Below are 12,309 nucleotides of genomic sequence, written 5' to 3' on the forward strand. Positions count from 1 at the left end.
TGTGTGTGTGTACCGGTAACCCAGACAGATGGAAAATAACTACCTTGGCTTCGATAAAAAGATAGCTACCGGTAAACTGGGCCAAAACTGGTTGATACGCCAGACGCAACCAATAAAAAATGATTAACCAGACACCGGTAGCTAGGCACGTTGAGATGCGGCCATTAAAATCAAGGTTACGTACGTGATTACAGGTGCGTAAAGCAGGTAGCAGGCGTCAGGGAGAATGTGGTGAAACTGGGTGACTGTGGGTGCGTATGGGTGATTTTTAGGTGAATTTGGGAGGGTACGGGTTTATTTACGTAGGTACGGGTGAAACTGGGTGGCTAAGTATGGGTGAATTTGGGTGAGGTGGGAATGAAACAGTGACTATGTGTGAATGTAGGTAGATAGGGGTGTTACGAACTAATCCGGGCGAGTGTTGGGGATTAATCTACGAAAAACTGGATGAAGGGTGTAGGATTTAAAACGAACCAGGGTGATCCACAGGGTGAGTATGACTGTGGCTGAGGGAGCAAAAATGTGAGCAAGAATGAATCGGTAAATTTAAAGAGCCGTATCCGTGAACTCCATATCCTTATTTGGGAGATACCGCAACACCTCTTCCTTTGCGATTTATTCTGCCCAATACACCTCAGCATCCTGGTGTGACTAGACTGTGCAATTATTAAAATGATGTGAATGAGAAAGTGTAATCGGCGTAACTTGAAAAATAAATCGCTAAGGGAGAGGCACTACAAAGAAACTTATAACGCCTATTAAGACATCTCCCAAGACAGGCTAGGAAATGAAGCTTGATGTGAGGAAATTTACTTGGAAAATACGGCGAAATACAAGGAATTTTTAAACAAGGGAGAAAAGTATACAAAGAAACCGCGATTTCCACACTTCTAGGGTGATACTGGAGCATAAGGGTGAATAGGAAAGGGAGGTTAAGGGTGAATTGGGAAGGTTATAGGGTGGGGATGCTGACGGGAAATACTGCAAGGGAGGTTAATAGGGAACTGGGGAAGGAAGGCTGACGGACTGTGCAAGGAAGGTTAAGGGTGAATGAAGGGAGGGAGATGCAAGGGAGACTGGGGAGAGGGAGATGCAACCAGGAGGAGATGGGAGATTACGGGAGAATGGGAGGGAGATTAACGCAAACAAAAATAAATAAACCTTTCGGAACGACTTATCACCTTTAGCTAACAGTAGGGAGATAACGGGTGAATGTAAAAGGGAGATTATGGATGAATAGATGGCAGGGAGACTGAGGGAATGTAGGAGAAAAGGGAGATTAAGGATGAATGTGGGTGGGAAGGGGGATTACGTGAATGTGGGAAGGAAGGGAGATTAAGAGTGGATGTGGGAGGGAAGGGGAGAAGAGGTGAATGTGGGAGGGAAGGGAGATGGGGTGAATGTGGGAGGGAAGGGAGATGGGGTGAATGTGGGAAGGGAGATTAAGGGTGAACGGCGGGAAGGGAGATACAACTGGGATAAGGGAGAAACATCGACAGCATCCTAACCCACACGACCCTGCCACTAAAGACACCACGCATCCCAGGGTGATTTTAGGGTGCAGCTGGGAGAATAAAGGGAGATTATGATTAGAAAACGAAAAGAAAACCGGTGAAACCCCAACAAAAATAAAAAAAAACCTTTGAAAGCACTGAAGAAAGAGTCATTATTTTATTCAGGAAGATTTACCGGCCATCCAGGGTGTGCAGGGGGAGCATCAGGGTGAAAAACTGTCGATTAGGGTGCGCTGAGAGGGAGAAACTACACGAAATCCGGAGAAATGCATAATTTTGAAAACCCTTGGAGAGCGGTTCGGTCACTTGCACTAGAAACACGTCATTTTCACCGTTTTCAGGGAGATCTACTGGCCTCCCAGGGTACACAGGGAGAGAACAGGGCCTGAGGGAAACCATCAGGGAGAATAACGGGCGATTAAGGTCTGAGGAGAGGGAGAAAACGAAATAAAACCGGCGAAATGCACGAATTTTTTGAAACTCCTTTGAGAGCGGGGTTAGGTGACTTGCACCAGAGGAAAGTCCAATTTTCACCATTTTCAGGGAGAGTTACGGGTCGACCAGGCTGTGCAGGGAGAGAACATGATCTAAAGGAGGGACTGGGAGAAAAGGGAGCTGTACTAACCAAAGCAGCGGCGTCTAGAAGGGAGTGAATGCAGGGCGAGGAGGGCGATACCTACACTTCACGGTGGTTCATGGGAGACTGACTGCCCGCCCCGGTTAACCCTCCCTCTCCCTCCCACCCTCTCTCCCCAACTCCAGCGTCACCCCCTCCCTCTCTCTCTCCCACCCCAACCCTCCCCTCTCTCTTCCCTCCTCCCAGCATCACCCCCTCCCCTCCTCCTAGCGTCACCCCCTCCTCCTTCTTCCTTCCTCCTCTCCCTCCTCCTCCTCCCCGTTCTCGTCCTCAACCTCCCTCCAGGGTGACCCCCTCCCCTCTTCTCCAACCCAAGCCGATGCCCTCCCTCTCACCATCTCTCTCCCTCTCTACTGGCCAGCTTCCCTCCCTTTCCTCCAAGATTTCCTCCCTCCCCAAGCCGATGTACTCCCTAGCCCCTCCCTCTATTCCTCTTCCCTCCCCTGTATGTCCACGCCGGCCGCATCACTCCCTCATTCCCTCCCTACGCTTCCTCCCTTCCCCTCCCTCCCTACGCCTCCCTCCCTCTCTTGCAACCCTCCCTCTATCCGCCCGGCGTCTCTTCCCTCCCTCCCTGCTCCCTCCCTCCATCTCTCTTTCTCCCTCCAAGCGCGTCTGGCAACTATGTCTAAGATACCAGATACCACCATAAAATCCCCCGTTCTTCTAATCCCATTTTTCCTCTACCTACTCTTTTCCTCCCTCCTCCGCCTATCCCATCCCTAGCCCCATATTTTCTCTCCACTCTCGTCCCTCTTCTCTCTCCTTCTATCCACTTCTTTATCAGTTTTCCTCCGATTCTTCTTCGTTTCTCTCGAGCGGCGTGGGTTAGAGTTGCCAGTTAGCCGATTTTGCTCGTAGCGCGTTTTGCTCTCTACCTCTCTCCTCTCTTCATCTCCCTCCTCCTCTCTTCATCTCTCGCCTACCTCTCCTGGATCTCTCTCTCTCTCATTACCTCAATTTTTCGTCTCAATTCTCTCTCTTTCTCTCTCTCTCTCTCTCTCTCTCTCTCTCTCTTATTGCCTCGGTTTTTCACGTCATTATTTTTCCTCGCTTTCTCGCTTCCTCTTTCTTTCTCCGTGCCTCCGACTTTCCTCATTAATATTCTCATTTTAAAATATTCACATTCTATTAATTATTCTTGTCCTACCACTGACAGAGAGAGAGAGAGAGAGAGAAAGGCAGACTTTGACCAGACCAAAATGTGACCTGACCTCTCTTACCTGTGCTCTCTCTCTCTCTCTCTCTCTCTCTCTCTCTCTCTCTCTCTCTCTCTCTCTCTCTCTCGTCATGGTACTACTGTAGATATAGCAGGTCTCATAGTACTAGATATCATAGCAATAGTCTCCTTTTGTATTCTCCCTTCCTCCTTCCTTTATCTCCCTTTCCTTCCTCCCTCCCTCCCTCCTTCCTTTCTCTCACTTTCCACCATCCATCCTTCTTTCCACCCACTCCTTTTTTACTTCTCTCCCTTCTCCCCACCCCCCTTTCCTTCCCTTCTCTTATGTTTCTCCCTCCTTCCTTCTTTCCTTCACTCCTTTTCCCCTTCCTTCTTTCCCTTTCCCCCTTCCTTCTTTCGTTCTCTCCCTTTCCCCCTCCTCCATCTTTTTTTCCTTCTCTCCCTTTCCCCCTTCCTCCTTCCTTCTCTCCCTGTCCCCCTTCCTCCTTCCTTTCTTCAATTCTCCCAATTCCCTCCTTCCCTCCCTCTATTCCCTCATTCACTTTCCACCCATCATTGTCTCTCTCTCTCTCTCTCTTTCACACACACACACACACACACACACACACACACACGTTACCTGGCATGTTACGTAACCCCTTTCAACCGGTGACTGTATTTTCCCCAACTGTTGCTACTCCTCTCGCAAAAGGCCTCTCGTAGTGAAGGGGTGAAAATGGAAGCCTTATCAGACCCATTATTTCTTGACCTCTCTCGACTATAACCCCGGAAATAAGGTCAGGTGAGCAACCCATGACGTCAGACGAATTAATTGCACAGGTGATAATATATACAGGTAAGTCAAGGCGAGGGTGGAACAACTGATCAGTAATGACACATTTACCTTATTTCAATACCAAGACAGCCCGACACGAGAAAATAATACGCATAATACCATTTCGTTACGTCGTGCTTGTGTATGCTTAATTTACCCATGTGTATACTGTTCACACACACACACACACACACACACACACACACACACACACACACACTCACTCACGCATCCCTTCAGTGACGTGTAAACAAAGTGACATAAATGAGGTTATTCTGCTAGTTAATATAAATACACGTTTACACACTTGCAGGGGTTACTACTAAGCCAGACAACAAGTACTTCGCGTTAATATACATGGGAGAGGAAATTCAATCACCTCACCTTCCTCCTCCTCTCCAGTAAGGCCGAATTTGAAGCAGTGTACAGTCGCAGCCAAAACTATCGGTGCACCTTTGACAGTTTGAGACACCGGGCGAAGACTACTAGAAACTGAACAACGATTTTTTTCCCCCCATGAAAGAGAGAGAGAGAGAGAGAGAGAGAGAGAGAGAGAGAGAGAGAGAGAGAGAGAGAGAGAGAGAGAGAGAGAGAGAGAGAGAGTGAGGCAGACTTTGACCAGACCAAAATGTGACCTGACCTCTCCTTAAAGATGCTGTATATGGCGTCTTTGTCACATTTTCCAAGTCCATATTATTTTTGTATGGAAATTAAAATACGGATAAATATTACTGAGAATTCTTAAGGTGTACTAATCATTTCGGATATCACCGTGCCCTACCTGCACATACTTTTTTGCGTGTCTACCTGCACATACTTTTTTGCGTGTCTACCTGCACATACTTTTTTTGAGTGACTACCTGAACATACTTTTTTTTGAGTGTCTACCTGCACATACTTTTTTTTGTCTACCTGCACATACTTTTTTTGAGTGTCTACCTGCACATACTTTTTTTGAGTGTCTACCTGCACATACTTTTTTTGAGTCTACCTGCACATACTTTTTTTGAGTGTCTACCTGCACATACTGGTACTTTTTTGGAGTGATTACCTGCACATACTTTTTTCAGTGTCTACCTGCACATACTTTTTTGAGACGCGACCCTTCCCCTGATTTAACCCCCCCCCCTTCCAGTTCCCAAACCCTCCCCCTACAGCTTAATCAAATCGTCTGGAGGTAGCAGGTAGGAGGGCAAAGGTGTACTGGCAGTAAAGGGGTTAAAGAAGACTCCACAACCCTCTCCCAAGCTGAATAAAATCGTCCTTTGCTAACAAGAACCCGAATTAAAGATTGCGTGTTTATTCCCACCTCAAAGTTAAAGACCCATGTTTATTCCTGCCTCAAAGTTAAAGACCCTATGTATATTCCTGCCTCAAAGTTAAAGATCCTATGTATATTCCTACCTCAAAGTTAAAGACCCTATGTATATTCCTACCTCAAAGTTAAAGATCCTATGTATATTCCTACCTCAAAGTTAAAGATCCTATGTATATTCCTACCTCAAAGTTAAAGATCCTATGTATATTCCTACCTCAAAGTTAAAGATCCTATGTTTATTCCTACCTCAAAGTTAAAAATCGTATGCTTTGACCTTAGATTTCAAAGTAGAATACACACTCCCATTTTTTTTTTGCTTTATTTTTATTTATTTATTTATTTATTTTTTTTTTTTTTTTGCCATGATTTCAGAAGCACACGACGAAGCAGGAACATGTCTGGCCTTCCTGTGTGGCTGCTAACCGCATTCTGTGATATGGGATGCAGGCTAACCACACGTAATACCCATAGGTGTTCCATACATGATCGTCAGAAAGAAGGGGTTTGCACACTACTACTACTACTATTACTACTACTATTGCTACTACTACTACTACTACTGCTACTACTACAACTACTACTTTTTGTTTGTTTGTTTGTTTTCCAGGTTCCAGAATATTTGTGTGTTTTACTTTCGTCTGTCCTATGAAATTTCCACCCCAGTTTTTCTCTTCTGTACTACATGATGTTCCTTCTCGCTTTTTTCGGGCGTTTTTGAGTGTCTATTATTCCTTCCTTCTTCCTTCCCTCCCTCTTCTCTTGCTCTTCCTCTCTTCCAGTCATCATTCTTTCTTCCTTCCCTCCCTCCATCATCTCCTCTCCTTCTTCCTTCCCTCCCTCTTCTCTCTCTCTCTTGCTCTCTTCTAGCCATCATTCTTTCTTCCTTCCCTCCCTCCATCATCTCCTTTCCTTCTTCCTTCCCTCCCTCTTCTCTCTCTCTTGCTCTCTTCTAGCCATCATTCTTTCTTCTCTCCCTCATCTCCTTTCTTCCCTCCTTATTCCTTCTTCGCTTCATTCTTGTCTTCCTATTACTTTTTCTTCTCTCTCTCTCTCTCTCTCTTCCACTCATCATTTTTCCTTCTTCCCCTCCTTCCCTCACATCTTTCCTAATTCCCTCCCTCATCTTTTACATCTTTCCCTCCCATCTCTCTCTCTTCCCTCCATCCTTTCTCTCAACCTTTCTTCCTTCACCTTTAACCTCCCCCCCTCTCTTAGTTTTCATCCTCTTTCCTTTCTTCCTTCCTGTCATCATTCCTTCCTTCCTTCCTTCCCCATCTCATATCCTTACTTCCCCATCTTATGTCCTTCCTTCCTTCCTTCCTTCCTCCATCTCTTACATCCTTCCTTCCTTCTTTCCTTTCTTCCATCCTTCTTCTCCCTCTCTCCCTTCCTCCCTAACCCCTCCCTCCCCCCTCCCTCAATCAGGCCATCCTAGACTACATTCGCTAAATCTGCAAGTTGAATTAAAGGGGGAGGGGAGGGAGGGAGGACGGGAGGGGAGAGGAGGGGTAGGAACTGGTTGAATGAAAGGAGAGGACTGAAGAGAAGCAGGGAGAGAGAGAGAGAGAGAGAGAGAGAGAGAGAGAGAGTCACCATGCAGCACAGTCAACCCGTCACAGTATCGTAAATCACTGACAAAAATCTAATTCACCACTACCTTAGCCTGAGATGGTAGGTGACATGGTGAATATCAGGTGGTTATTGATGCTGTGCTGCGGCCGTGTCCTCTATGCTCTGAAATGAAGGAAATGTAGGAAATGGGAATGAAGGAAGTGTGGCAAATGGAAATGAAAGAAATGGAGGAAATTACGGAAGTGCAGGGAATGAAGGAAATGTAGGAAATGTAGGAAAATGGAAATGTAGGAAATGAAGAAATGGAAATGCCGGACATGTAGGAAATAAGGTGTGGGAAATAGGAATGCAGGAAATGTAGGAAATGAAGGAAATATGAGAAATGGAAGAAATGGAGGAAATGAAGGAGGTGTAGGGAATGAAGGACATGTAGGAAATGAAGAACGCGTGGGAAACAGGGATGCAGGAAATGTAGAAAATGAAGGAAATGTGGGAAACGGAAATGCAGGAAATGTAGGAGATGCAGGCATATCAGGCGTCAACCTCTTTCACCGGCATCAGAAGCCCCAACACTTAACGTAGAAATTTGAACATAAGCGAGTAGCAGCGTACCACAATTTACCACACTAGGGGGCGGGGAGGGACATTTCTTCCCTATAACTACAACTGCCACGTCTTCCTTATATCTACAACTGCCACTTCTTCCTACAACTGCCACTTCTTCCTTATATCTACAACTGCCACTTCTTCCTTATATCTACAACTGCCACTTCTTCCTTATATCTACAACTGCCACTTCTTCCTTATATCTACAACTGCCACTTCTTCCTTATATCTACAACTGCCACGTCTTCCTTATATCTACAACTGCCACTTCTTCCTTATATATACACCTGCCACTTCCTCCTTATATTTAAAACTGTGCTGAAGAATTAACGTTTACTGGCAAGGTACTGGAAACATCTGTCAACTTTTATGTAACCGTTAGCTCCGGGTGACTCATTTTCTTGATAGCCGTATTAAAACGTCCTCTGAAGACTTTTTGTATGCTTAATTTCCTTAGTAGTCTATTAACTTTCCTAGTAGTCTATTAATTTCCCTAGCAGTCTATTAATTTCCCTAGTAGTCTATTAATTTCCCTAGTAGTCTATTAATTTCCCTAGTAGTCTATTACTCTCCCTAGTGGTCTATAAATTTCCCTAGTAGTCTATTAATTTCACTAGCAGTCTATTAATTTCCCTAGAAACCTATAAACTTCCCTGGTAGTCTACGCTTAGAAAAAGGTAAACAAACGCATCTCTTCTAAACTTTCCTCGTATGGTTAATTTGTCGAAGTAATCATCTTTGACTTCCTCTACTGTGCTCTATTACGCTTCTCCATATCTTCTTTGTAATACGGTGACCTGAACAGGGCACAGTACTCCAAGTGTGGATGTACTAAGGGGTTACAGTACAGAGGATGAGGATGATATTTCCCGATTTATATTCCAGTGCTTTGCCCATGAATCCAATTGAGATGATAATGGTAACGCCTCTGTATACCGTTTGCTTATTTTATTATTATTATTATTATTATTTCCTACTGTAATTCTTGTTTGTTTTTCGTGGCTGTCATTTTTACTGTCAATGTTAAGCCCTCAGCATTTACTATTCCTGAGACTATTCCTTTCTTACCTGGTTGATATACCTTTCTTTCAAAATCGCTTCCTACAGCTCCTAAGCTACAGATATTAAGTTAAAAGGACAGTAATTTCTTTTTTGTCTGTGCTTGGTTACCTTACTGAATATCGGTGTACTTTTGCTTCCTTCTATTCGTGTGACACCTTACTACTCTTTAATGGTATGCTGTCAAATTTAGATGTAGATTTTGATATATAAATCTTTACTACACTTTAACACACACACAAATTCCGATATATAATTCTTGACTACATTTTAATACACACACAAATTCTGATATATAATTCTTGACTACCTTTTAATACATGCACAAATTCTGATATATAATTCTTGACTACCTTTTAATACACGCACAGATTCTGATATATAATTCTTGACTACCTTTTAACCCTAGATAGGAAATCTTCAAAATGTTACATATTAGGTAACGTGGGGCCTGAAAAAAAAAAAAAAAATTCGTTTGAGATATTTCAATATGCTTCAATACACAAATATTTCAACCCCTTATCTTTAAATAGGGCCAGAAAAAATAGTTCAATTGAAAAAAAAATAAAAATAAAGTTTATACAAAAATGATTAAATTTTAGGTATGCAAATTTTAAAATTAAATCTTGCAAAATTGAAAAGTAATATCATGATTCCTTGGGTGGCCTGCAGTAGACCGATGTTGGGACCTTCTGTATACAAAAGGAGAAAGACAGCAAATTGAAATAAAAAAAAATCACAAGAGGGCTCAACTAGGTTACATTATAGGTAATCTGGGGGTCTAACATACCCCAATGGCTCTATAGAGCAAAATCAGAGCCAGGTACAGCTATGACCCCATCATCCCCATGAAGAGCATCACTAGGCAGGAAGGTAATGAGACGGACAGATCTGTACACCTTATGCTCATACTTTTAAAAATCAAATTCCGGGGACTTGGGTTTCTGATACCCCACTTCACCTATCTAGGGTTAATACACGCACAGATTTCGGTCGGCTTTTCTATTCACCTTAAGGCTAGTGACTGCAAGCCGTGCGTCTCTCTCACTGACCGTAATATCGCGTGTGTGTGGCCTTCGCTGGAAAGATGTGGGGAGCAGGGCGAGGAAGAGTGGCTGAATGGAGGGCGACTGACTGAACTAAAGTGGGGAGGAAAGAGTGGGGAGAGGGGGAGGAGAGGAGAGGGAAAGGGAAGGGAGGGAAGAGAGGAAAAGGAGGCGGTAAGGAGAGAAAAGGGAAGGGGGAGGGAGAAATGGGAAGGGAGAGGGAGGGGAAAAGGAGAGAAGAGTTAAAGGAAATAGGAGGGAGAGGAGAGACGGAGAGGAAAAGGAGAGGAAAGGAAAGGGAGAGGGAGGAATGGGAGGGGAGGGGGAGAGGAAAAGGAGGGGAGAGGAAAGGAAAAGGAGGGGAGAGGAAAGGAAAAGGGAGGGAAGAAAAAGGAGGGAGAGGGATATGGAAAGGGGATGGGAAAGGGGGAGGAAATGGAGATGGAGGGAGGACAGGTGGATGAATGGAGAAGAGAGGATTGAGGGAAAGGAAGAGGAAGGGAAGTGAAAGGAAAGCGGGAAATGAAAGTCAAGAAAGAAGGAGAAATGAGAGAGAGTAGAGGGAGGAGAGTGGGGGAGGGAGAGCTGGGGGAGGGGGCGGAGAAATGATGAGAAGGAGGGGAGGGAAGCTGAGGGAGGGGAGGTAGGAAGATGAGTGAATGTAAGAAGGATTGCTGAAGGAAAGTGAAGAGGTAACAGAGGGAAGAGGGAAGGAGGGGAGAGAAGGTGAGGGAGGGAAAAAGATAGAGTGGATATATGGAAGAGAGGAATGAGGGGAAAGTGAAGAGGAGAAAGAGGACTGGAGGAGGGGTAAGAAAGGAAGAAAGATGGAGGTAAATTAGAAAGGAGGCAGAAGGAGAGGATGGGGAAGAGAGAGAAGGTGGGAAGGAGAAGGAGAGAGGTAGAGGAAGGTGATGAGGACGAGAGAGAGAGAGAGAGAGAGAGAGAGAGAGAGAGAGAGAGAGAGAGAGAGTCCTGGAGATACAAGTCAAACGAGACTCAACATTTTCCCTCTCAGAATATTTAATAACAATAATAATAATAATAATAATAATAATAAAAGGAGAGAGGCGCCTGAACCCACTAGTAACACGGCTCCAGCTAATCCCTTGCCTAATCCTTTGCTAATCCAGGTTAATTAGGAGTCATTAACACACCTGGGCCTCCTTACACCTGCCCACCGGTACAGCATACGGAATATTTTAATTAACAAGAGGTGTAGTGGTTGGAATGCCCCAGGTCCAGGGATGGGTTTGCGTATGTTCGAATTTTAAGATGTGACCTCTCTCTCTCTCTCTCTCTCTCTCTCTCTCTCTCTCTCTCTCTCTCTCTCTCTCTCTCTCAAATGCTCTTAGTTACGATAAATAGGAAAAAAACACAAGTAAACAAAAACAACAATTCACAGATAGACACAGAAATAGATAGACATAAACTAATAGATATAATGCCAATGAAATAGATACAAATAGATAAAATTGGCGTGGCGTCATTTTCACTTCCTGTTATGCTTGTTACTTCCAGACGATTTTATTCAGCTTCCCTAACACCTCTTCCTTAGCGATTTATTTTTCGATACCGCTGGTTAATCTCCACTTGCACGTCAGTCCTGCTTGGTGGTGATGGTATTAACACTCTCCCTAACATCTCTTCCTAAGCGATTTAAATATTACTCCTTACTCTCCTCCTCTGTGTTGTTTAAAACATTCCAGTTAAAGGTAGTCTGGAAAACAAATCGCTAAGGAAGAGGTGATAGGGAGCCTCCTTACCCAATCTTATACACACTCTCTCAGCTGAATAAAATCGTCTGTAGTAAAAAAAAAAAAAAATGGGTACAAGAGTTATCCTGACCGAGAAAGGGTTGACTCAAACGTATTATTATATTCCAGTATCCTTCCAGCTACTTTGTGTTCATCTGATGGAACTGGACAACAATTAAAACACAAATGCTGGCCTATGGCTGAATGAAATTTGATGAGTCTTAGCTACGGGGTATGAATGAGTCTCCTTGGTTACTAGTCAAACTCATCCCCCAATGTGACAGCACCTGGCCTTAAACCCAAGAGGAAAGGAGTTAGGAATCTGTCAAGTAAGAGTAAATGCACTACAACACCGTTGAATCTCCTTGGTTACTAGTCAAATTTATCCTTCAATGTGACCACCTGACTATAAGCAAAGAGGAAACGGGTTAGGAATCTGTCAAGAGTAAACGCACTACAACACCATAGAATCTCCTTGGTTACTAGTCAAATTTATCCTCGATTCTGACTTCACCTGGCCATAAACTAAAACAAAAAAGGTTAGGATATTTGCCAGGTAAGTATAAACCCACTATACGCCTCCCACCAGACGATTTTATTCAGCTATGGAGAGACGTCATTAACCCCTTCCCTGCTGTACTCTTTCCACCTAAACTTGGCCCAGATTTTCGTCCTACTGCAGCTTATTTCACGTAACTCCCAGAAGGGGACGATGCTACGGCTCTACGCCCTTTCCGTGGCACTTCTTCGTGACTACTATCCTATTCCAGTCTTAATCTATAGGACTAACTCAGCACTGATGATGG

The 12,309-nt window shown here is 44.2% G+C and overlaps 1 protein-coding gene across 3 annotated transcripts in view; it reads right to left on the minus strand.

Moving 5' to 3' along the window:
- mub (poly(rC)-binding protein mub) overlaps positions 1–2,206 on the minus strand; it is a 159,972-nt gene extending 157,766 nt beyond the window's left edge. For all 3 annotated transcript variants that reach the window (XM_080278906.1, XM_080278972.1, XM_080278929.1), the window contains exon 1: positions 2,140–2,206. The gene's annotated coding sequence lies outside the window, so the exon portion shown is untranslated. The remainder of the gene's footprint in view (positions 1–2,139) is intronic.
- Between the last annotated feature and the right edge of the window lie 10,103 nt (positions 2,207–12,309).

The sequence above is a fragment of the Coenobita brevimanus genome, chromosome 1 (genome assembly GCF_032717465.1).
Source record: "Coenobita brevimanus isolate Jiangsu-jjx chromosome 1, ASM3271746v2, whole genome shotgun sequence".
Taxonomy (NCBI): Eukaryota; Metazoa; Arthropoda; class Malacostraca; order Decapoda; family Coenobitidae; genus Coenobita; species Coenobita brevimanus.